The following is a 23,282-nucleotide window of genomic DNA, read 5'->3' as shown; positions in this document are numbered from 1 at the left end:
ATGTGCTGGCTGCTGCTTCCCACAGCCCCCATTGCCTTGGAGCAGTGAACTGCGGCCAGTGGGAGATGCAATCGGCCAAACCTGTGGACGCGGCAGGCAAACAAACTGGCCTGGCCTGCCAGGGAGTTTACCCTGGTAGGCCGCAGGTTGCCGATCCCTGGTTTACTGTATATACATTTCTCAAAATGACTGACCAAGTATTATATCAACTACAACTGGTTAATAACTAGTAAAAGCATGCTTATTAGTTAATAATTAAATCACATGGTGTTTTAATATCACGTGCTGCAAAGAGCTGCAGGAGACACATTAATGAGCCACTTGAAGCTGATGGGCCTCAGTCTGAGTATCGCTGAGCTCAACTAAATTACTTATAAGCAGTAATGGTGAGTGACCATGTCTCTGATCTGTTATAAAAACATCAGATCTAGTTGTAGTATGGCTGGACCTTTCTAGGGACTGATTAGAGTGAAGAAAGTGCAGCTGGGGAGAGAGGAGAAAAAACAAAACCAAAGCAGTTCTACAATTTATTTTATTTTAAAAAACCAAACATGTGAACTCTGGACATTCTGCTAGCTGACTTGCTGTTTGTCCCAGCTTCCTCCAATCCTTGTCTCTCAGTCCTATCATTGCCACCCTTACTCTCCCAGCCCTTCCATACATTTCTATCCCTATCCTCCTCCACCCTTATTCCTATGTGATAATGGAGTCTCATGCAACATCAACATATGAAGATTCAGCAAACATTACAGTTGAACACATATGCAAGGCAGACCAACGCAAGAACCTCAAACAGCTACATGTGGGACAGACAAAATTGTCCAAGACCACGGCAGGCTGTTGTACTCTTGTTTGTGCTCTTCATGTATTGCACATCAGATGTTAATGCTCCTTGATATTGCTTGCATTGGCCACCATGAGACTTGGTGGCTGGTTTTAGCTGACCACTGGGCTGTTTGAGTCAAATGAGATCGCTCAGTCAACACAGCTAAACTTTTATGAGCATAATTTGTACGTCAAATATGCAACAACAATTAAGTATTTTGATATTCGGAATCTTGTCCCACCCATCTGATCCTGCAAATAGACCAGACCTAAGACAATGCATATAGAACTGATCAAGTTTCCTAATGTGGCAGTGACCTGCTGTCCATGTCTCACAACCATACAGAAGCATTTGTAAGCACAACTGCCCTAAATACATTTAGTTTAGTGAAAAACAAAGTGGGTATCTCTTTCACCAACAGAAGCTGGTCCAATAAAAGATTACCTCATCCACCTTGTGTGTCTCATATCCTGGAACCGACACTACTACTACTACTACTACTACTACTACAACAACACTGCCAACATCTAGTTTGGTGCTTATTTTGACAACTCCATTTTTCTAATTCCAAATGCAGACCTTGCTTTGGCTATATGATGAGTAATATCAATAGTACCGTTCGGTGACAGCATACTCTCTAGATAGCAAAACTTGTCCACAGACTTACGAGGTGCATTACTGATCTTAATAATTGGGTAGACATGCACATCCCCAGGTTGGTACAGTATTTCAGTTTTCTTTAAGCTGACTGCTAAGCCAAAATGACTGACTGCACAAGCAAAGTGATTAGTTATAAATTAAATGTCATCAATTGATTATACACTGGCTGCTCACTCAGCAAATAAAAACCCCTTAAATGAGTAAATCTGCCACTTTTGTGCAAACACAGAAGCACCGTGGATTGAAAAACTTCTCATCAGTGTGGAAATAGATAAATACTCTATCACTGCCATGAAATTAATCCATAAGCATAGCCAAAAAAAGGATGTAAAAGTGTGAAAGCCAGCCTGCAAACTTCCTTAGAGCCACTGGTGACTGAAGAGGGGTCCAATATCTCACCAGTTTCCACCACTGTGACCATCATCCTCATTATGGAAGGGCCAAATGACATAAAAACTTTGCAAGGCATCCAAATAGGAACAGAAGTTTCCAGAGTCCCTCACGATTTACAAAGTAAAAAGCTTTAGCTATGTCAAACACCATACAAAGACCACGGTTTTGCTCCCAGCTCTTTTCCTGAACCTGGGGGGCTGTGATGATTATGTCTATATAGTGCCCCATCCACACTGAGTCCTGGAGGATGGTTTTCACAAGATAAGCCGTTAAGTATATTCAGTATAACCCCTACAAGAATTTTCTGAGCAATAGGGAAGAGCTGCAGGGATTAGCAGTTTGCCCCATCACCCTTACATTTATAGAGAGGGACAATGCTAGCATCCTTGAAATCCTGTGGCACCAATTCTAGTTCCCAGATAACATGGGAGAGCCATGTGAGGTGCCTTACACTGTGGTAGGCACCCTGCTTGTAGATCTCTGCTAAAAAGCCATCTGGTCTAGGTGGTTTCATTTGTGACATCTTCATGATTATTATGGTCTCCCATAAGGTGGGGGACAAGCGCAAGTTCTTTTAATAGGTGTTGTGGAAGAGCATTGCTTGATTCCTCAGAAGCACTGGGAGGGTGATGGAGAAGCTAACTAAAACATTCCATCCTTCAGTCAAGTTTTCTTTGTCAACTAAGAGCTGGTCTACACCAACACAGCTTATGCCAACAGGAAGGGTTCTCCCATCAGTGTAGATAATCCATCTCCTCCATCTACCCAAATTTAGGTCGGCTCAGCTATGGCTTTGAGGGGTATGGATTTCTTCCACACCCCTTAGCAACATACCTGGGTCGATCAAGTTTTCTAGCGCAGACCAGCCCTAAGTCTATTGCAGTCCACAGTTCGTATGAGGGTTATCCCATTGCACCTAGGGCCATACACAGCATTAAGGCCAGCAAAAATGTTTTTGGTGTCTTCGTTGTCTGCTGCCAGTTTTAATTCCATTGCTTTCTTTTCACACCATGGGCTTTTCACTTGCCAAAGTCTGGTCTAACCATCTGTTTTGCTTGATGATATGCAGCCTTCCTGGATGCTGAATCTGTCTGCTTTGTGTTTAATGGATAACATGCAGTGAATTCAAGAGCAGGCATATATTGGGATCATCCTCGTCAAACCAGTCCTGATGTTTCCTCTTCATGAGATCAAGAACCTCACCAGCCATATAATATGTAGTGTCCCAAAAAAGTTTCCAGGATGCCTCAACATCCATTGAGGGAAATGTTTCCATGATTTTCTCTTGGAATTCAAATGTTTGTCAGTTTTCCAGGCTTGAAATATTGATTTTCTTCACTGGCTTGAGTTGCTATGTTGCTTGAGAGCAGTACTGAAGGATATTTGACTTCTTATAAATCTCTGGTCTGACCAGCAGTTGAAGCCTCTCATGACACGAGTGAGTCTGACTTCGTAGATCTCTTCACCAAACAATAATGTAACTGACCACATCAGTGTTTTAAACAAGGATGCATCCAAGTCATCTTATGCTTGTTGGCCTGTTGAAACACTGTTGGCGATAACAAGGTTGTATTCGGGGCATTTGGAAAGTAGTTGCAAGCTGTTATAGCTTGTGTTACTAACTTCATGATTACCTGTCACATTGCCCCATGATATATAGTCATTGATGGCCTATCACATTGCCCTATGATGTATAGTCATGACCAGTCCTGCCATTAAAATCACCCTAAAGAGATTACATGGGACCACCCGATGCTACCAGGGTTTGGCAGAAATCCTCCTTATCCTCATCTGGATGGATCACTGTTGGTGCAATATGCTGATGACAGAAGCATAACAACCTTTAGCAAGGCCAATATGGAGGAGCCCAAGTCTGTCGTTAACATCTTTCAACAGCGACCAAAGTTTGCGGACAACCAAAGAGCATATGGCAAACCTCACACCAGAGCATCTGCATCCCTCCTCAGATTTGCACATCCAGTGCCAGTCCTCACTCATCAGGTTTTTCATCCCAGTCCCAGACTCCTTGCCCACTCAGTATCAGTTCCCCTCTCCTGGTTCCTTATCCTAGCTGTTTGCCTCTCCCCCACACTTGCTCTCAGTCCCAGTCTCCTTTCTTGGGGTCTTCATCCAATCTCAGTCTCCCACACCTCACCTGCACATTGTCCCAGTTCTCCCCCATCCCAACTCCTTATCAGAACTGTCTCTCCCTGTGCCCATTTCCCTCGGCAACTAGAAATCAGTGAGTCTCCCCCCACACCCCGTCAAGAGATCGCAGCGTTCTCTCCACCCTCCTAACTCCCAGTCCCATCTTCCCCCCCACAGCTCCCATTTCCTTTACTGGTTCCTGGAACCACCCCCCACAGCTCCCAGTCTCCTTGCCCAACGAGTTCATCTCCCCTTCTCAGCTCGCAGTCCCAGTCTGTCATTCTCCCCAGATCCCAGTCTCCTTGCCCAGCCAGTCCCAGTCCCACCGGAATCCTGGTCTCAATCCACTCCTTTCCCAAACCCTAGTCTGCCTTCTGTCCCCACTCTGCTTTCAGTTCAATTTCCTCCTCAATGCCATTTGAGTGACAGCAAGTTGGGGGTGGTCACAGAGCACAGAAGACAAACTCCATGCTCTCATTTCCAATTGCTGCTCTGCGCCAGGAAGGGGCAGATATTACAGGGAAAGTCATTCTCAGCTCTGCAGCCCTGTGCTGGAGCATGCTCAGTCACTCTGCCCGGATGGCACATACACAGTCCAGTCACAAATAGGATTTGGGAGATGCCAGAGTATGCTCAATGCAGATGTATTCCCTGGAGATTTTAGTTGTTAAACTTCAAGACGACTCTACTGAGCATGTGCAAGCTGTGAGTTTACAAAGTTTTTCCAGTGGTATTGATCCATTACTAGATTGAAATGGTAGAATTATTAACACCACAGACAAGGCAGAAGTGTTCAATAAATATTTCTGTTCTGTATTTTGGGAAATACAGATTATATAGTCTCATCATGTGGAGAGGATAACACTTTCCATTCCACTAGTGTCTCTGGAGGAGACAGAATCTTTTGAAGTCAGACATTTTTAAATCATCTGGTCCAGATAGCCAGCTCTTTTATAATTCTTGGATGCAAGTTGAGGATATTGTTGGACCATTAGTGCTGATTTTCAAAAAGTCTTGGAGAACTAGGGAAATTCAAGAAGTGGGAAAAAAGCTAATACTGTGCGAATTTTTAAAAATAATAAATGGGATGACCCAGGTAATTATAGGCCAGTCAGTCTGGCATCAATTCCGGGCAAGATAATAGAGTGGCTGATATAGGACTCAATTAATAAAGAATAAAAGGAGTAATGTAATTAATGCAAATCAACATGGGTTTATGGAAAATAGATCCTATCACATTAACTTGATTTTTTTTTTTAAATGAGAATACAAGTTTCGTTGATAAAGGTAACAGTGTTAATGTAACATTTAGATTTCTGTAAGGCATTTGCCTTGGTACCACACAACATTAATTAAAAAATTTGAACAATGTAAAGTTAACATGGCACACATTAAACGGATAAAAAAAACTGGCCAATAAGTCTCAAGGTGTAATTGTAAATGTGGTGTCATTATCAAGCAGGTATGCTTCCAGTAGGTCTGGCAGGTTCTTGGCCCTACACTTTTTAACATTTGGAGGAGTAGTAAATAACGAGGACGACAGGTTGGTGATTCAGAGTGATCTGCATCACTTGGTAAACTGAATACAAGCAAACAATGTGTGTTTTAATACAGCTAAATGTAAAGATCTAGGAACAAAGAACACAGGCCATACTCAACAGGGGACTCTATGGGGAAGCAGTGACTGAAAAAGATTTGGGGGTTGTGATGGATAATCAGCTGAACGCGAGCTCCCAGCCAGCCGTGACTAGTAGCAAAGGGTCAACTTCTCAGCATCAAGTTTCTCCATCCCATAATGTCATCCATATTCCATAGTTTTCATGCCTTTTCAAAAATCCCATGGACCCTTATGGGCCTCCTCACTGTCCATCTCATCTAACTGAAGCCTGCACAGCTCTGCACTACTGTCATGACTGCTGCAAGCACAGAATGCACAATCCTCCAGTATTTGCAGACCCACAAGAATCAAATCAGTGGGGAAACATAACAATTTTGTGGAGTCCAGACTGCTGTGGGACACAGCAACATCCAATTCATGGCTGTTTGTGTACACAGAACAGTTGCAAATGGTGGAGTGCTGATTCTAAAACCAAGAAACAAGCACTGACTGGTAGGATCACATTGTAATGCAGGCTTGCAATAATGAGCAGCGGCTGCAGGATTTTCTTATGTACAAGGCCACATTCCTGGATCTGTGCGTCAAGCTTGCCCCAGCCCACCAGCACAGGGAGACCAGAATGAGAGTTACACTGACAGTGGAAAAGTGAGCAATGATCACACTGTGGAAACTTGCAATGCTGGATTGCTACAGGTCAGTGGAAAATTATTTTGGAATTAGAAAATCCACTGTGAAGGCAATTTCCAAGCAAATGTGCAGGGCCATTAATTGTCTTCTGCTATGCAGGACTGTGACTCTAGGCAACGTTCAGAACATAAAGGATGAATTTGCAGCAGTGGGGTTCCCAAACTGCAGTGAAGTGATAGATGGCACTAGACCACCTTGTCACAGAGTACATACACAGAAAGGGCTACTTTTCTATACTTATGCAAGCATTGATGGATCATCAGGGATGCTTCACCACCATCAGTGCTGGCGGGTCAGGGAAGGTGCATGCCGCCCACACCTCTAAGACCATGGAACTGTTCAGAAAGCTACAAGCAGGGACTTTCTGTCCCGACCAGCAATTTACCATTGGTGATGTTGAAATGCCAGTAGTGATCCTGAGGGCCTAGACTACCCCCTTGCTCATGAAGCCATACATCGGCCACCTTGAAAGCACCAAGGAAAGATTCAGCTACCAGCTCAGCAGGAGCAGAGTGACAATTTAACATGCTTTTGGTAGACTGTTGGGCCACTGGCATTATTTACTCACAAAAGTGGACCTCAGTGGGGGAAAAAAAAACAGCCTCCCAATGGTTATAGCTGCCTGTTGTACCCTCCTGCATATCTGTGAAGCAAAGATGGAAAAGTTGCCACAGGGTGAAGGTGCAGAGGCTGTCTTCTGACAGGCACAAGAGCTAACCAGGCACAAGGGCTATTAGAAGAGCTCAGTGATGAAATACATGGTTCAGGGAAGCCTCTGAACAAATACTAACAGTGAGTCACAGTAGTGCACTGTGGTGTACTATGCCCTACCTGGTCCTAGGCCCTGCTGTTTTGGGGCCTGTTTGGAATTGCATGGTACTTGGTGTACATCTATGAATGTAACATTGACAATGCATCTATTAATCATAACCATACAGCAAGTACCACAAAACTGTTTTTGTCACTAATGCTATGAGTTGCGTATCACTGTAAAAAGAAATAAATGGGTGCTTTCAGTACCTCTAGGCATTCTGTACCATGTGGGAACTAATAAAGATGAATTATTTTCCAAACAATAGAATTTTATTGAGTAACAATACATTTATGGAACACAGCTTAAGAAGGGAAAAAACATGACATGTCAAGTTTAGCTACACATACAGCAACTGCAGCTTTCACAAGTCAGCACACATTAAGCTGTGGTTGTCCTGAATGTTCCCTGGCATGGAGCGGGAGGGGAAGAGATGTAGCTCCTGATGCCACATGGAATATGGAGGAGGGTGTAGGGAGGTGCTATAATGGAGTTATCAATGGACTGCAGAGAGAGGCAGGCCTGTGATTGTTGAACCTTGTGTTTGCTGCTCGAAAAGCCCCATTATGTCCTGATGCATCTCCCTCTTCTTCTCCCGATAGGTCACCTGGGCCTTTCTCCGCACAATCTGCAATATTCACCCTCCAAACCCTCTGTTTATGGTCTGATGCAGCACTGCTTGCAGGATCTCACTGAACAGGTCATCTCAAGTCCTCTTCTTTCTCTTCCTTATCTGGTTCAGACACTCCGCAGGTGTGGAAGGGCAATCCCTCAAGGCCGCAACAGCAGCAGCTACAGGTCAAACGCAGAGGTACCAATGTCAGGAGAGTCACAACAGAAAGTAAAAGTTAAGACACAGAACTCCCTTCCCTCAATCACCTAAAATTTTAAAAAAGAAATGCTTTTGATACTTCTGCTTTGGAGTGCTTGCCAGGAGTGAGGGAAATAAGGAGGCTGTTGCACGAACACAGGAGTATAAGGCATTTGCACTGAAAACTGACACCATTTTCCACAGGCAGTGGTGATGTTAGTTGGCATCTCACTCCGAGTATGACAAAGGCGCAAAGAGCACAGCTGTTGCTGGCATACCAGAGCTGCCCAGACCCATATTCAACTGGCCTCTTTATTGCAATGGTGTCTGCCAAAGTTATCACTGAGTGAGTGGCATAGGAAAGTGTCCTATCATGGAGGAAGAAATAAGGCTGACATCCCTATAAACCTTTGGAAGATTTTAGAGTAATTCAATGAAAGTTTAGTTGAAATCTCTCAGGATTCAAGGGTCATCCTTGTGTACATAAACTGCTCCACATGGCCATACAGCAAGCCATCCACCCAACTCTACAGGGGAACATGAAGCAGATAATTTTACCATTTGTTTCACCACTACCTCTTCCAACGTGAGTAAATTAACAAAAAGTTGATAGCTGTGTCTTGTTAAGTTGGGGGCACCATCAGTACATTACTCTAACAGGAAATAGATTTACACACTTACCCAGGGTTCCTTCTCCTGCATCAGGCACACTCGCTCAAATACTGGGACTGACTAGTCAGCGGTGGAGTTTCAAACAGATCCTGGTTCATGGCATAGCTGGGTGTCCCCAGTTGCATCTCCCCCATCTTCCTCCTCCCCAATGATCATGGCAGGAGCCTGTGACTCAGGTTCCTCAGACACATCCATAGTGGAACTCAGGGTGGTGATGCAGTTATTGCGTTGCTGTAACAGAGCACTTCCATTCGTGGGAGAAATTTAAGTTAAAATTTAGACACACGCACAACTAGGTTGACAGAAGGCAGCTTACATAGACCTAACTTTGTAGCATAGTCCAGGCCTTAGCAGCATCAGCTGCGAAGAAACATTATACCTTTTCTCCAGAGATGAGTCCCAACGCAATGCAAGATATTAAGGCCTTAGAGGAGATTATCTGTTCCTCCCATCAAAGAAAGTCCCTAACAGCCTCTAACTGTAGTTTGTACTCACTTAGAGCACAGCTACACTCGAAACTTCAAAGCGCTGCTGCGGGAGAGCTCCTGCAGCAGCACTTTGAAATGCAAGTGTGGTCACGTGCCAGTGCTGGGAGAGAGCTCTCCCAACGCTCCTGGTAATCCACCTCCTCGAGGGGCACTGTTTACACTGGCGCTCTACAGCGCTGAAACTTGCTGCGCTCAGGGGGATGTTTTTTCACACCCCTGAGCGAGAAAGTTGCAGCGCTGTAAAGTACCAGTGTAGCCATAGCCTGAAGAATAGATACAAGACTATTAGTGTTCTTCAGTATAACTGCCCTTTTATTACTGAACCTACTAACCACTTAATCTAATCAATGCAGACAACAAACATCACTGCACTTGTCTAAGTCTGGTGAAAGTGTCGTTAACAATTAAGAAAATTAACTTTCACAAATCATTACATTACCCAAAGAATCTGAAAACAGTGAATTATATACCTTTAAAGGAGACAGGCATATCTAGTCCAAGAACAATTTGCTCTAGAGTGAAATAAAGAACACAAGGAGCCCCAATTACTGAAAAACAGATAAGAAGGTGATTGGATATAACAATGCCAAGTCTAAATATCTCATATAATTGAAAATTTAAGATTTCTCTCATACAAGAAGTGTGCGTGCACACAAAAAAAAAATCAATAAACTACAGAATATGTATTAGTTCTAAGGTTAAAAAAATTTACATTGCACTCAGACCATCTTCCTCGAGGTATGTCTTGTACTCTTCAGCAATGGAGGTTACCACCATGTACACTCACCTTATTGATCTGTTATTAGTTAACAAATAAATACTAATATGTAGGCTCAACTTTTGAAAAAAGCTTAACAGAGCTTTGCACCAACAAAAACCATGAAACTGAACAGATATTTAAAGCATTCAATTTAATTTTGCCATCTAGGTTGCTGGATGAGTAAGTTCACTCCTTACCTGACAGTTTTGTTTTTCATGAGAATTAGTATGCACCAATCCAAACAGATCTATCAAAGTTTTTATATCTCACTAATCACTGCAATATCTGAACTGGGCTGAAGTCCTTTCAACATAGTGACTTGAAAAAATTAAGTTGCTTGACTTCACATTTGGAAAGGTATCTCTGAAACTATGAACAATCTGACAGGTTTCAGAGTAGCAGCCGTGTTAGTCTGTATTCGCAAAAAGAAAAGGAGTACTTGTGGCACCTTAGAGACTAACAAATTTATTAGAGCATAAGCTTTCGTGAGCTACAGCTCACTTCATCGGATGTGAGCTGTAGCTCACGAAAGCTTATGCTCTAATAAATTTGTTAGTCTCTAAGGTGCCACAAGTACTCCTTTTCTTTTTATGAACAATCTGGTAAGCTCTGTAGTGTTGTCTTCCCTAGTCTGCAGACAATCAGTTCTGTGACTGCTCCAGCTGATAGTTTTTCCAAGCAGCAGCAGTGCAGACTAAACAAGCCTGGTCAATTTCCCTGCTGCTACTCCAAACCTGCTGGCATTAGTGAAACTGTCAATCATGTCAGTTTCATGTTACTTCTTCAGAAGGTGCCTTAGTGACAAACCAATTAAGAAAAAGGCACTCTTATTCTATAAGTGTGTCCACATAGGGAATTACACCAGTATTAATACAGCAATATTATTATGCCTATATATTTCCCTGTTTTAACAAGGCATCACTTGGGAGCCTTGTTAAAAGGTGTGGGAGCAATAGCATACACTGGCTGTTAGCATTTTTACCATGTGTCATCTAACCCGGATTTGAGCATGTCTAGATGACAGTCAGTGGCAGTATGACCTAATGCTAAGACATTGCACTGGGAATCCGGAGACCTCCCTCTAATCTCACCTACCACTAACCTTCTACAGTACCTTGGGCAAGTCACTTCCCCTTTCTGTGCCTCTGTTTTACAATTTAAATAGACAAATACAGGAGGCAAACTTTGTAGAGGAGGGACTGCCTTGCAACGTTTCTACAATGCAGTTCTAATCTTAGTTAAGGCCTCTAGATGCTATTGTAATACAAATAATAAATAGTAATAAGTTATTAAAATGTCAGCAGCTGCAGAAGCTCCACTTATAATAATACCCCACCATCAATATTATAGGTGAACCTCCACAACTGCTAATGCAATGGCAGGGAAAATTTCAGAGTGTTCAGGGTATACAGGTTTCAGAGTAGCAGCCGTGTTAGTCTGTATTCGCAAAAAGAAAAGGAGTACTTGTGGCACCTTAGAGACTAACAAATTTATTAGAGCATAAGCTTTCGTGAGCTACAGCTCACTTCATACTAAACGTAAACCAAGTCTCAGTTAACATGCTTAAGAAAACTTTTACTGGCATAACACTGATTTTAGTTACACTGATGCAAACTAATAATGTACCTGCACTTGGTTTATGTTAGCTCAATAACTAAATCAGTTTAAGCATGATTTATATCTATTTAGTTACATAGGTCCAAGTCCCATCCCCCCCGCCCACCTTTTTTTTTTTTTATTTAATATAGACAAGCAACTAAAGTTTAAGATTTTCAATTAAAGGTTAGGTTACCAATTAAGTGACCATAACCAGACTTTAAAGTTAGTTGTCCACTAAGATAAACAAATGAAGTTTTCACCTCTTAGTACTATTAAGTATCTGCCTAGGGCACAAGTTTTTTTTGTTTGTTTCTTGTTTTTTTTTTTTTTTGCCGGGGCAGGGTTACACTTTTTATGAAGGCAAAGTTACAATAAAATGTTAACTTACTACATCATATGTTACTTATTCAGGATCAGGTTAATATTCGAAGAACCTGGCTAAAGATTCTGGGAGCCCTCCTTCTGTGAATACACTAAAAAGGGTGACCAAATTTCTAAATACCTATTCCCTTTTTTGGTGCTTGTCTGGTGTACGTACTTGGTGTGAAATGCAAAACAGTTCTTTAGATTTATTTCACTTTAGCTAGGTTTTTTATTTTTTCCTTTTAAGAAAGTCCTAAATTGCATAAAATACAGCAACAGAGAAACCCATGAGGAAGCCTCAGAAATTGTGGATTCTACCATACCTGAAACTGAGCAAGGAATGAGATACGAGTAAAATAATGCAATGGTGCATTAATAGCTGCAATTCCCTCAACAACTTCCTTCTGAGTATGGCAAAAACAATGCACAGTTTTTTAAACATTACTTCAACATGAAGTAAAAACACAAAGTTTAAACCACAAACAAAGCAGCTGTTTAAAAGCAAAAAGTACTTCATACATTTTAATTTAACAGTGACAGCAATGTAACCTATAGTAAAATAAATAAATAAATTACTAAATACTATCTTTTCAATATAAGAAACAGGACTGTAGAGTTTATTTCAACTCAATTCATACCCAGATCCCAGAAGAATGAATATCTATTACTCTCCCCTAAAATTACAGGAAATATGCGAAAGCCTAAGGAGGTTTCACAGAAGAGGAACAGAGAATAAAGAGAAGCAGCAGCCTCATAAATAGACCGAATATAGGACCATATATATTCCCAACCGCAGGCAACTGCATACTGCAATAGTCCCATTAGCTCACTCCATAGCCAAGACATTTCCCCGAGGGGAGGGGTGGTTGGGTTTCAACTGAGCCAACTCAGCTCGATTGGTATTAACTGGGGTTTTCAACTGAGGTAAACAAATTGTTGAAATAGGAATCCCACCCAGTTTACCTCAGAATAACCTTGGATAGATCCCACACACATCTTAACTATCTGAGGAAAACTGCAACTAAGGTGAGATCACATAACCTTCTAAGCAAATTGGCCTTCATTTCATGAGTAAATGTTCAAACTCTGCAATCATCCAATTTAGCCCTGTTATTTTGCAGCAGAATCCTATGCTCCAGTCTGACTCCATTTGTCTCACAACAAGTTGGCTAACTGTAACTCAACTATGAGCATCATAACTGGGACAATTTGACCCACACCACTACCATGGCTCCATGTGTTATGCAACATCACTCATCCATTGTGAGGATACTACAGCCAGAATGTTTGAGAAGATCAGGGCAAACCCAAGTCTACGACTATACACAAGACCTCTTCGACCACCCAAGAGTGTGCTTGTCATCAAGGTACCCATTGTGGACCCACTTTCCATGGCCAGATTTCTCTATGATGCTGACATGGCATGAAGAATGGTCTGCAGCTGATGTCAAAAATCAGTATCTTATAACTGACCTGATCATGCATGTAGCCGGCTTTCATTTGCCACACCACTAATATGCTCTTCTGAAACAAATTTCAAATAGGCCAGGATCAACATGCAGCCAGCTGTTACCCCAGGACCAATGAAAGGATCCCACATGTGGCTGTGATCAACAACAGACAATGTCTCACATCACTGCAACTACATTCAGACCAGATTTGGTGGTCGTCCCAGAGCTCTGCACATCACTGATGAGGCTGCTGTAAATTGGCTTGGCAAGCTCCAAATCCAACAAGAAGAATTGAGTTAAAGTAGTTCAACTAAGCTAATTCAACTGAAAGAAGCACCTTTCCTCCTAATGTAGATGACACCCAAGAGTTAGGATTCAGAACATAAATATATACAAGTTAACTGCCTTTGTGCAAGGCATGGCATTAATTTGCATATATCTACTTATACAGAATAAAGTAGTTTGCAGGTCTCAGAATTGCCTTCTGGGGTGACAGCAATTGCACATGGATAAACACAGAGCAGTGTTCACAAGCTCAAAGTAGTCCAAGATCAGAGAAAGTCAATTTGCTTCAAAATGCCCAAATTTTTGCCATTAAAAAAAAATCACCGAGGTTTGCAAAATGGTGCAGCAGCCACCACTCTACTGATTCACATGAGAGCCACTTCCAGGTTTATACCCCACCTCTGCCTTCCTATTGGCTGCTTCCCTGCCCAACGGGATACAACCCACAGCCAGTTAGAAGCTCTGTTTTGCTGTGGCTAAAGGGGCTCTGTTCCCTACAGCACATATACCACATGGCTTTTGCTGATTGCAAGAGATGTATTTGGTCCAGCTGTGAATGTGCCCCAGTGGCTGTTCATTTAAAAAGCCATCAGATGGCCTCAGAACTGGGGAGCAGCAGGGCTCTAAGTAAAATTGCCCAAATAATTTTCGAGACAGTAATTTGTAGCCCCAAATGTCAGCTGTTGCCGATTCAAAATCTTTTTTTTTTTTTCCAGAGTAGCAGCCATGTTAGGCTGTATTCGCAAAAAGAAAAGGAGTACTTGTGGCACCTTAGCGGCTAACAAATTTATTTGAGCATAAGCTTTCGTGAGCTACAGCTCACTTCATCGGATGCATCCGATGAAGTGAGCTGTAGCTCACGAAAGCATAAATTTGTTAGTCTCTAAGGTGCCACAAGTACTCCTTTTCTCAATATCTTTTGTTAGCAAAGGGCCTTTGAAAAGTAGCCCAAATGGGCAAAATAATCACTAATGTTAGCAACATTGAAACAGAGTAAAGGAAGGTGTCACAAAACCTAAACTAACACTACTGTGCATTGCTGTCCTGGGTGCTATACTTTAACACTGGTCCTAGCTTCTTCCTAAAGCAAGCAGTTCAGATAATGCACTTAGCCAGGATACAAACCCCACAACATGAAGGAATGTCTACACTAGGAACACTACAGTGTTCCCTGTCCAGACACGGCTGTGTAGATGCTACAACGACAGAAAGGGTTCTTTCATCATTGTAGTAAATACACCTCTCTGAGATGCAGTTATCCTAGATGCTTGGAAGAACTTTTATGTTGACCTAGCAGTGTCCACACTGAGGTTTAGGTCATCTTAATTACACCGCATAGAGAGTGAATTTTTTCACAGCCCCACGCAACAGTTAATCTGACCTAACTTTGTAGTGTCAACCAGCCCTCAGGATTTTCCACTTCAAATGCCAAGGCTGTGGTGACGGGCAGCTTCTTCCCCTTGGCATGGTAACTTGAAAAGTCTAGTCTTACACTTCTACTTAGGCAATAATTTTAAGATCTTTCCGCAACAATTGATTCAGAATCTAGAGTGCTGCAAACTTGAGAAGTTATCTACAGTCTATTTTTACTGTTTGCCTATCAGAGCATCTGAAATAATTTTACACTATTATAACCTAATTACTCCACCACTCAGTGCAACTCCTATAGCAGATCAATAGCTTCATAAAGATTAACTCCCAATAGCCCAATAGTCTTCAGCAACTCTACCATGATTACCAAAATTCAAATTGAGCAAATTGCTGAAAATGTTATTGCAGGATTGTAGTCTATGGTGTTGTAATTTCAGATATTTACTGTTCGTTTGCATGAGATTTTAATAAATGCTTTTACTGTCCTATGAATTCAAGTTCTTATTAGCACTCTCATATACAAGATGCTCATAGGCCCTGCCTACAGTGGGTGTGACACACTGACCTAGATTTCAAGCTTTAAGGCAGCTGCACTGCCAGAAAATGACCAGCTCAGGAAAAGACTGAGCACAAGTACAAGACAGTAGAGAGAAAGACAGGACCTAGAAGCAGAGTGTATTCTACTTTCCTCTAGAAATATACCTCAGTAAAATGCTATTCTGGAAGAAAGCTTTAAAGCATGAAAAAGCATTTGAATTTGTATGAATTAAGATAGTTTTTACACATATTAGCTTTGCAGCCAGGAAAAATGTAAAACAGTTTTCAAATGTACATTATACAAATCTGTTTCCTGAATTTCGAATACATGTTTAAAAAGTTATGGTTGTAGAAAGAGTTGCAAATCAAACCCAAAGTTAAAACAAAATCTGGAACAAAGAAAGCTAGTTTCACAGGAAACAATATTGAAAAAGGTGCCTTGGATACAGAAGGAAAAAAACAAAAGCAAAGACACTAATATATGAAGCATAAATGTCACACAGGAGACAGCAAGATAGCATCCCTGTTCACTTAATCTCTTATGAAGATAAAGTTCTCCAATTCAGCTTTAATAAGCAGCTCTGTTCTCTCGAGTCTACAGCCTCAAACCCTAATATATGCATTACCGACACAAGAAAATGCTGGTTGTTAGGCCAACAATGAACTTTTGCCATATTTGTTCGATATTACAATATTTCTTAAAATATCATAGGAAGGCATAAGACCTCTGAGTCCTACTGAGCTCTCTCTAGTGCCCTACATTATCTTGCAGATTCTGAGCAGCATGAGTTCTCAAACATTTCAAGGCAGGCTCTTGATGAACTCTGAACTGCAAACAAGATCACCTTTTCACCAAACTGCAGCTTCAAATACAGTGACTCTGAAATCAAGTTTAAAAATAAAATCTGTGAACCTGCCCTGTCCCTTTGGGGATAGGGAAAATGAGTCTACTAGCCACCCAAAGTAATTGGTGTGACAGTCCAGAGGAAATGTTACAAACCATCACCATGGCCAAAGCACAGAAAGACCAAAGGTCTTATTATACCAAAACAGCACAATAAAGCACAGGTGTGTTTTCTAGTGCCTTCAGCCATCTAACAAGTACATAATTATGGAGTTGCACAACTTATATGATGAAATATGATTATTAAACCATGCAAATATAAATTCAAATACTTCTCCTACCATCATATGCTATTTGTTAACTAATCTCACGGCCATATTCATAAGTTGAGCAAACAACAGGTAATATTTGGTCCAAGAATAAGAAAAAACTTATAGCGAGTAGCAAACAGAATTAGTTCAGTAGAGCAAATCCCTCAACAATGGTTTACTATAGACCAGGGGTTCTTAACCAGGGATATGCATACCCTCCAGACGTCTTCCAGGGGGTACATCAACTCATATAGATATTTGCCTGGTTTTACAATAGGCTACATAAAAAACACTAGTGAGGTCAGTACAAACTAAAATTTCATACAATGACTTGTTTATACTGCTGTTTATACTATACATTGAAATGTAAGTACAATATTTATATTCCAATTTATTTATTTTATAATTATATGGTAAAAATGAGAAAGTGAGCAAATTTTCAGTAATAGTGTGCTGTGACACTTTCATATTTTTATGTCTGATTTTGTACGTAAGTAGTGTTTAAGTGAGGTGAAACTTGGGCTATGTAAGACAAACCCTGAAAGGGGTACAGTAGTCTGGAAAGGTTGAGGTACGCTGCTATTGAGGAATAGTGTGTTACCTTCTTTATAGCATCCTCACTGTAGTTAGTTACTACAGCTATTCCCTTCGCTCTGAAATCCTGTGAAGTCAGTCCAAGAGTGGTGTAAACTTTTGTTTCATCCAACAAATTTTTTTTAAAAATACCCTAGATTTACAGCTAAGGCCAGAAAGGCTCATTAGATCAGCTAGTCTGGCCTCCTGTATATGTTACCAGTGACAGAAAATATTTGCCAAGAAAACTAGTGATCGAGGATTTTGTACTTAGCCCATGATAAAGATAAATCATTACTGTGCGTTTTAAAACTGACTAACATCTGAGATTTAGATTATACATGCAATAATTTTTAAATCAAGATTTAGTACATAATGCAGCACATGGATTATAAACCTGTTATTCAAACACCACCATCCTGCTTTGCCACACCAACCATAATGGCTTCTAACAGTATTAAATGAGTCTCTCACTTAAACAGCCAAATTCGATTTGGAACATGGGTGACAACTAATGGACATTATATTGCATGTAATGCTGCCCATAGATGGAAGAAGGTAACCAATGGAGAAAAAAGAAAAGGAGTACTTGTGGCACCTTAGAGACTAACAAATTTATTAGAGCATAAGCTTTCGTGAGCTACAGCTCACTTCATCGGATGCATTTGGTGGAAAAAAAAAAACTGGAGATACAGTGGTCAACTACCACAATGCACTTTCTATATTTCAACCCAAAACATTGAAAAGTTAGGGGAGCAAGGGGTGGAAAACTTATTCATTGTCTCCCAGATTCTTCTATGTTCCTGATGTTTCAATGTAATTTAAAAAAATTAGAAAGTTCCTAGCCCTTATGGTTGTAAAGACGCTTTTCAATGTGTTAACAGATGCATGGTTGTCTCAGCCTGCAGGAAGACAGACTGAAACAACATCACCAAGTGTGAATTTCCCTGTTCATCTTAATGAGGTGTAAACTTTGTAACCTAATTATGGCCACTTAAATGCCAAGACATTGTTTATCATAACACAGTTTTCAGAAAAAAGAAAAGGAGTACTTGTGGCACCTTAGAGACTACCAAATTTATTTGAGCATAAGCTTTTGTGAGCTACAGCTCACTTCATCGGATCACAGTTGATTATCCTACCAGAAAACTTAACTATATAATTGCTAATAAATTCCCCCCACCCCGCAAAAGAAAATCACACAGGCAATATGTTTACCCACTATGGCTGGATATACAAGTTTCTCCCAGTCATTAAAATTCCTCTGAAAGGTTATTCCACAAGAACAGTCCAAGTTTTGAATATGCAAGATACCTGAATTTCTTTTTGATCACTAAAGGTGCCTGCTACAATCTGTAAATCAGTAAGTAACCCACACTTCTAACCTATCTGTTAAGGCAGTGGTTCTCAACCAGGGGCATGCATAACCCTGGAGGGGTACACAGAGGTCTTCTGGGGGTACATCAACTCATCTAGATATTTTCCTAGTTTTACAACAGTCTACATAAAAAGCACTAGCGGAATCAGTACAAACTAAACTTTCATACAGACAATGACTTGTTTATACTGCTCTATATACGATATACTGAAAGGTAATAAAATATTTATATTGCACTTGATTTATTTTATAATTATATGGTAAAAATGAGAAAAGCTATTTTTCAGTAATAGTGTGATACTTTTGTATTTTTGTCTGATTTTGTAAGCAAATCATTTTTAAGTGATGTGGAACTTGGGGGTATGCAAGACAAATCAAACTCCTGAAAGGGGTACAGTAGTCTGGAAAGTTTGAGAACTACTGTGGTAAAGGGTGAGACCCTGGTGTGGGCTTCAGGCTATAATATGTTTCCATTACATGTGATCCAACAGCAGTTCAGTTCAAGACAAAAACAGAATCATATAGCTGAAAGAGACCTCAACAGGCCACTTAGTCCAGCATCCCCCATGCAGATGTAGGACCAAGTATACTTACAGGTTAGACAAACACCCGTCAGGGATGCTTTACAACCTAAACCATCCCTGACAGGTGTTTTGTCTAACCAGTTCTTAAAAACCTCCAATGACAGGGATTCCACAACCTCTCCTGGAAATCTATTCCAGTACTTGACTATCCTTAAAAGTATGAACATTTTCTGTTAATATCTTGCCTAAATTTCTCTTGTGCAAATTACTTTTTGTCCTACCTTCAGTGGACATGAAGATCAATCAATCAATCATCATCTTTATAATAGCCCTTAACCTATCTGAAGAGTTATCCGATCCCCCCTCAGTCTTCTTTTCTCAAGTCAAAAAAAAAGGTAACAGTGTTAGCAGCTGTTAGGAAAGGGCTAGATAAAAAAAATCAGAAAATATCATAATGCCACTATATAAATCCACGATATACTCACACTGCATACAGTTCTGGCTACCCTATCTGAAATAAGATATTTTAGAATTGGGAAAAGTACAGAGAAGAGCAGCAAAACTGATTAGGGGTATGGAACAGCTTCCACATGGAGAGATTAAAAAGTCTGGGACAGTACAGATTGGCGAAGAGATGACTAAGAAGGGATGTGATAGAGGTCTATAAAACCATGACTGGTGTGGAGAAAGTAACTAAAGGAAGTGTTATTTACCCTTTCACACAACACAAGAACCAGGGGTCACCTGATGAAATTAATGGGAAGCAGGGCTAAAACGAACATAAGGTAGTACTTCTTCACACAACACACAGTTACCCTCTGGAACTCCTTGCCAGGGGATGTTGTGAAGGCCAAATATTATAACTGGGTTCAAAAAAGAATTGGATAACTTTGAAGAGGACGGTTCCATCAATGGCCATTAGCCAAGATGGTCAGGGATACAACTCAGTGTTCTGGGTGTCCCTAAGCCTCTGACTGCTAGAAACTGGGACTGAATGACAGGGGATGCAATGGATGGATGGAAGACTTAACATGGTCAGTTTGTTTGTTTTTTTTAATCTTTCCTCATGTGTCAGGTTTTCTAAACATTTTATCTTTTTTGTTGCTCTTCTCTGGACTTTCTCCAATTTGGACACATCTTTCGTAAAGCATGGTGCCCCAAACCAGACACAATATTCAGCTAAGCCCTCATCAGTGCCAAGTACAGTGGGACAACTACCTCCTGCATCTTCCATATGACATTCTCATTAATACGCACAGCAGTAGGGCACAAATATTTAAAACAGCTAACTGGGAACATAAAGCTACAAAGAGTAGAAGGGAATATCAGAGGTTGAAGTAGATCCTCCAACCTTTAACACCAAAAAAACAGGTTGGATTTTAAATTGTCAGAGCTTCTTTAATGAGGTTTTGATCCTCATTTTGGGAAACAGGTTGCTAACTGAATTTTATGAGGTCTGAATTTTACACCGAGGTAATATCCATATGTATAACATATTTGTTCATTACAAGAGATATAAAATGCCACAGAAAAAAAAACATTCTAAAACCAAGTTTTTGCCCAATTTTAAACACTTTAAATTGGATTATAGATACGCTTTTAGTATTACTTTTCACAGTTTATATTGTCCCTCCATCTCCATGCAACACTTTCATCTTGAAGAATGCAAGTTCTCCAATTCAGGGGCTACCAATCTTTTTGACAAGCTAGATCACAGTTTAATTAACAGACTGTCCACAAGACACTCATACGCATTCATACTCAATCATAGAGATTACCAATAGGAGGGGAGTGGGCAATCACATACTACCACTGAGAAAAGTATTTCATATATTTCTAGCTATTTTTAAAACACAATTTCTCAGCTAGAAACAAGAAGAGGACAGGTTTCAGAGTAGCAGCCGTGTTAGTCTGTATTCGCAAAAAGAAAAGGAGTACTTGTGGCACCTTAGAGACTAACAAATTTATCAGAGCATAAGCTTTCGTGAGCTACAGCTCACTTCATCGGATGCATTTGAAGTGAGCTGTAGCTCACGAAAGCTTATGCTCTAATAAATTTGTTAGTCTCTAAGGTGCCACAAGTACTCCTTTTCTTTTTAAGAAGAGGACAGCGTTATATGACCAGCCAACTAGTCCTCTGCAGACCACTCCCAGCTCAGGATCACAGTATGGAAACTACCCAGCTAATCATTTTCACTTTCTCATTCAGCAGCACAGAGCTGCAATGTTTGTGCTGCAAACATTTCAGGGCAAAAATGTCTAAATATAAACAAGGACATTTCCATTAACACTGGGATTATATTTTAGAGCCTAAAAGCCTAAATTCAGATCCTAGACGGTGCCAATTCTAGTACCACAACAGTACTACCCACGTTTCCACTAAATATGAGCTTTTTGTGAACTAGTGAGATACTAAAAGTACACCACTGACCTATCTGCAGCTACCAAAAACAAACCCCCCCCCACAAAGACACAAACATGAACATCTCCTTTCACAGAGAAAAATCCTGCTGTAAATCGCTTACCAGCTCATTTACTATTCACCGCATAAATAAATCCTCCATCATGTAACAACTGTTCACAAGCCCACTGACACTCCCCCCCCCCCCAAGAGCCAGTGCTTGCACAGGCCCGTCGAGACACATTTGGGGCCTTGGCACATCATGTTCACCCACCACCCACCCAGTTTGCTTTATTTTCACAAGACATTAACAGACATTTTTAAGGGGGGGCTTACAACTGTGCCCCCCCACACACAACCCCATGCTTGCCATCCCTCCTTCTCCAATAGCCCCCCCCGCTCTCCCAGCCTTCCCCCCCACAAACACCCCCATGCTTGCCATCCCTTCTCCTCCAATAGCCCCCTCCCACTGCTTTCCCAGCCTAACCCCCCCACACACACACCCATGTTTGCCATCCCTCCTCTTCCAACAGCCCCCCCACTGCTCTCCAAGCTTTACCCCCCACACACCCCCACCCCCACGCTTGCCATCCCTCCTCCTCCAACAGCCCCCCCACTGCTCTCCAAACTTTACCCCCCACACACCCCCACCCCCACGCTTGCCATCCCTCCTCCTCCAACAGCCCCCCCACTGCTCTCCAAACTTTACCCCCCACACACCCCCACCCCCACGCTTGCCATCCCTCCTCCTCCAACAGCCCCCACACACACGCACACCCGGGGCAGGTCTAGGGACTATCAGCTCCGCTCTCTCGGGGGCTGGACGCTTCTCCCCGGGAAGCCTGGGGCAGCGACCCCCCCCCCTCCGGCCCAGGAGAAGGGCGGCCGGGGAAGGGGGGGCTCCGAGCAGCCAGCGCAGTTAACGGTACTAAAACAGCAGCAGCGGCGAGGCACCCCCGAGACAAAGCGGGGAGGGAGACGGGGGCCGAGGGAGGAGACGCGTCCCCCACGAACGGGCCCCCCCCAGCCCGGGGCGGGGGGGGGGGGGTAGCGCCTGAGGGCAGGACGCAGGCTGGAGGGCCCCGGCCCCGAGCAGGGGGCGGGGGGAAGGGACGGGTCCCGGGCAGGGAGAAGCCCCAGCGCCGGGGGGGGGGGTGTCCGGGAGCGAGCGAGGCCGGGCCCAGTCGCTCCGCAGAACAGCTGCTCCGAGGCAGCGGACGGCGGGGACGGGCCGGGTCCCGTGAGGGGGGAGGCAGAACGGGGCGGGGTGAGAGCGTCGGCCCCGGCCGCGGGGGGGGGGGGGGGTGCCCGAGCCCCAGGCCGCTGAGGCCCGGCCCGGCCCGGCCGCTGAGGTGAATCCCCCGTCCCCGAGGCGGGGCCCTACCTGAGCCTGCGGCCGGTCTCCCGTCCCCGCACCGCCTCCTCGGCGGCCACCCCGCAGCTCCCAGCCAGCACGGCGCGGCGCGGCCCGGGGGCGGGAGGCGGGGGGGGGGGGAGTAAAGCGGAAAGGGGGCCGAGGGTGGATATTGGCAATATCCCACCGCCAGCACCTGCCGCCCGCCCCCTTCCCTCCCTCATTGGCCCAGGCCGCCCCTACCTCCGCGCCCAGTGGTGGACTGGCTCGTGACGGGCAGCGGCGTCCCCCACTCCCCGGCCGCTCTGCCGAACAACAAGCCCACAGTGGAAGAGGCAGCTCAGAGAGGGCCCGCCCACCCCTGGAGCCGAATCAGGCAGGCCCCTTGCCCGCGCTCACGCCACTCAACGTCCTTCT

The 23,282-nt window shown here is 42.8% G+C and overlaps 1 protein-coding gene across 9 annotated transcripts in view; it reads right to left on the bottom strand.

The window, feature by feature from the left end:
- KDM4B (lysine demethylase 4B) overlaps window positions 1–23,282 on the bottom strand; it is a 224,851-nt gene extending 201,569 nt beyond the window's left edge. For 2 of the 9 annotated variants that reach the window (XM_043502584.1, XM_043502588.1), the window contains exons 1-3: window positions 22,896–23,074; window positions 8,636–8,870; window positions 7,786–7,935 (exon numbers count right to left, since the gene is read on the bottom strand). The gene's annotated coding sequence lies outside the window, so the exon portion shown is untranslated. Of the gene's footprint in view, window positions 1–7,785; window positions 7,936–8,635; window positions 8,871–22,895 lie in introns of all 9 variants that reach the window. The other 7 variants (XM_038383773.2, XM_043502583.1, XM_043502586.1 and 4 more) reach the window with 7 other exon arrangements.

Source organism: Dermochelys coriacea, chromosome 25 (genome assembly GCF_009764565.3).
Source record: "Dermochelys coriacea isolate rDerCor1 chromosome 25, rDerCor1.pri.v4, whole genome shotgun sequence".
NCBI lineage: Eukaryota > Metazoa > Chordata > Testudines > Dermochelyidae > Dermochelys > Dermochelys coriacea.
The sequence above is the reverse complement of the archived record's forward strand: the minus strand, read 5'-3'. Positions and strand labels throughout refer to the sequence as shown.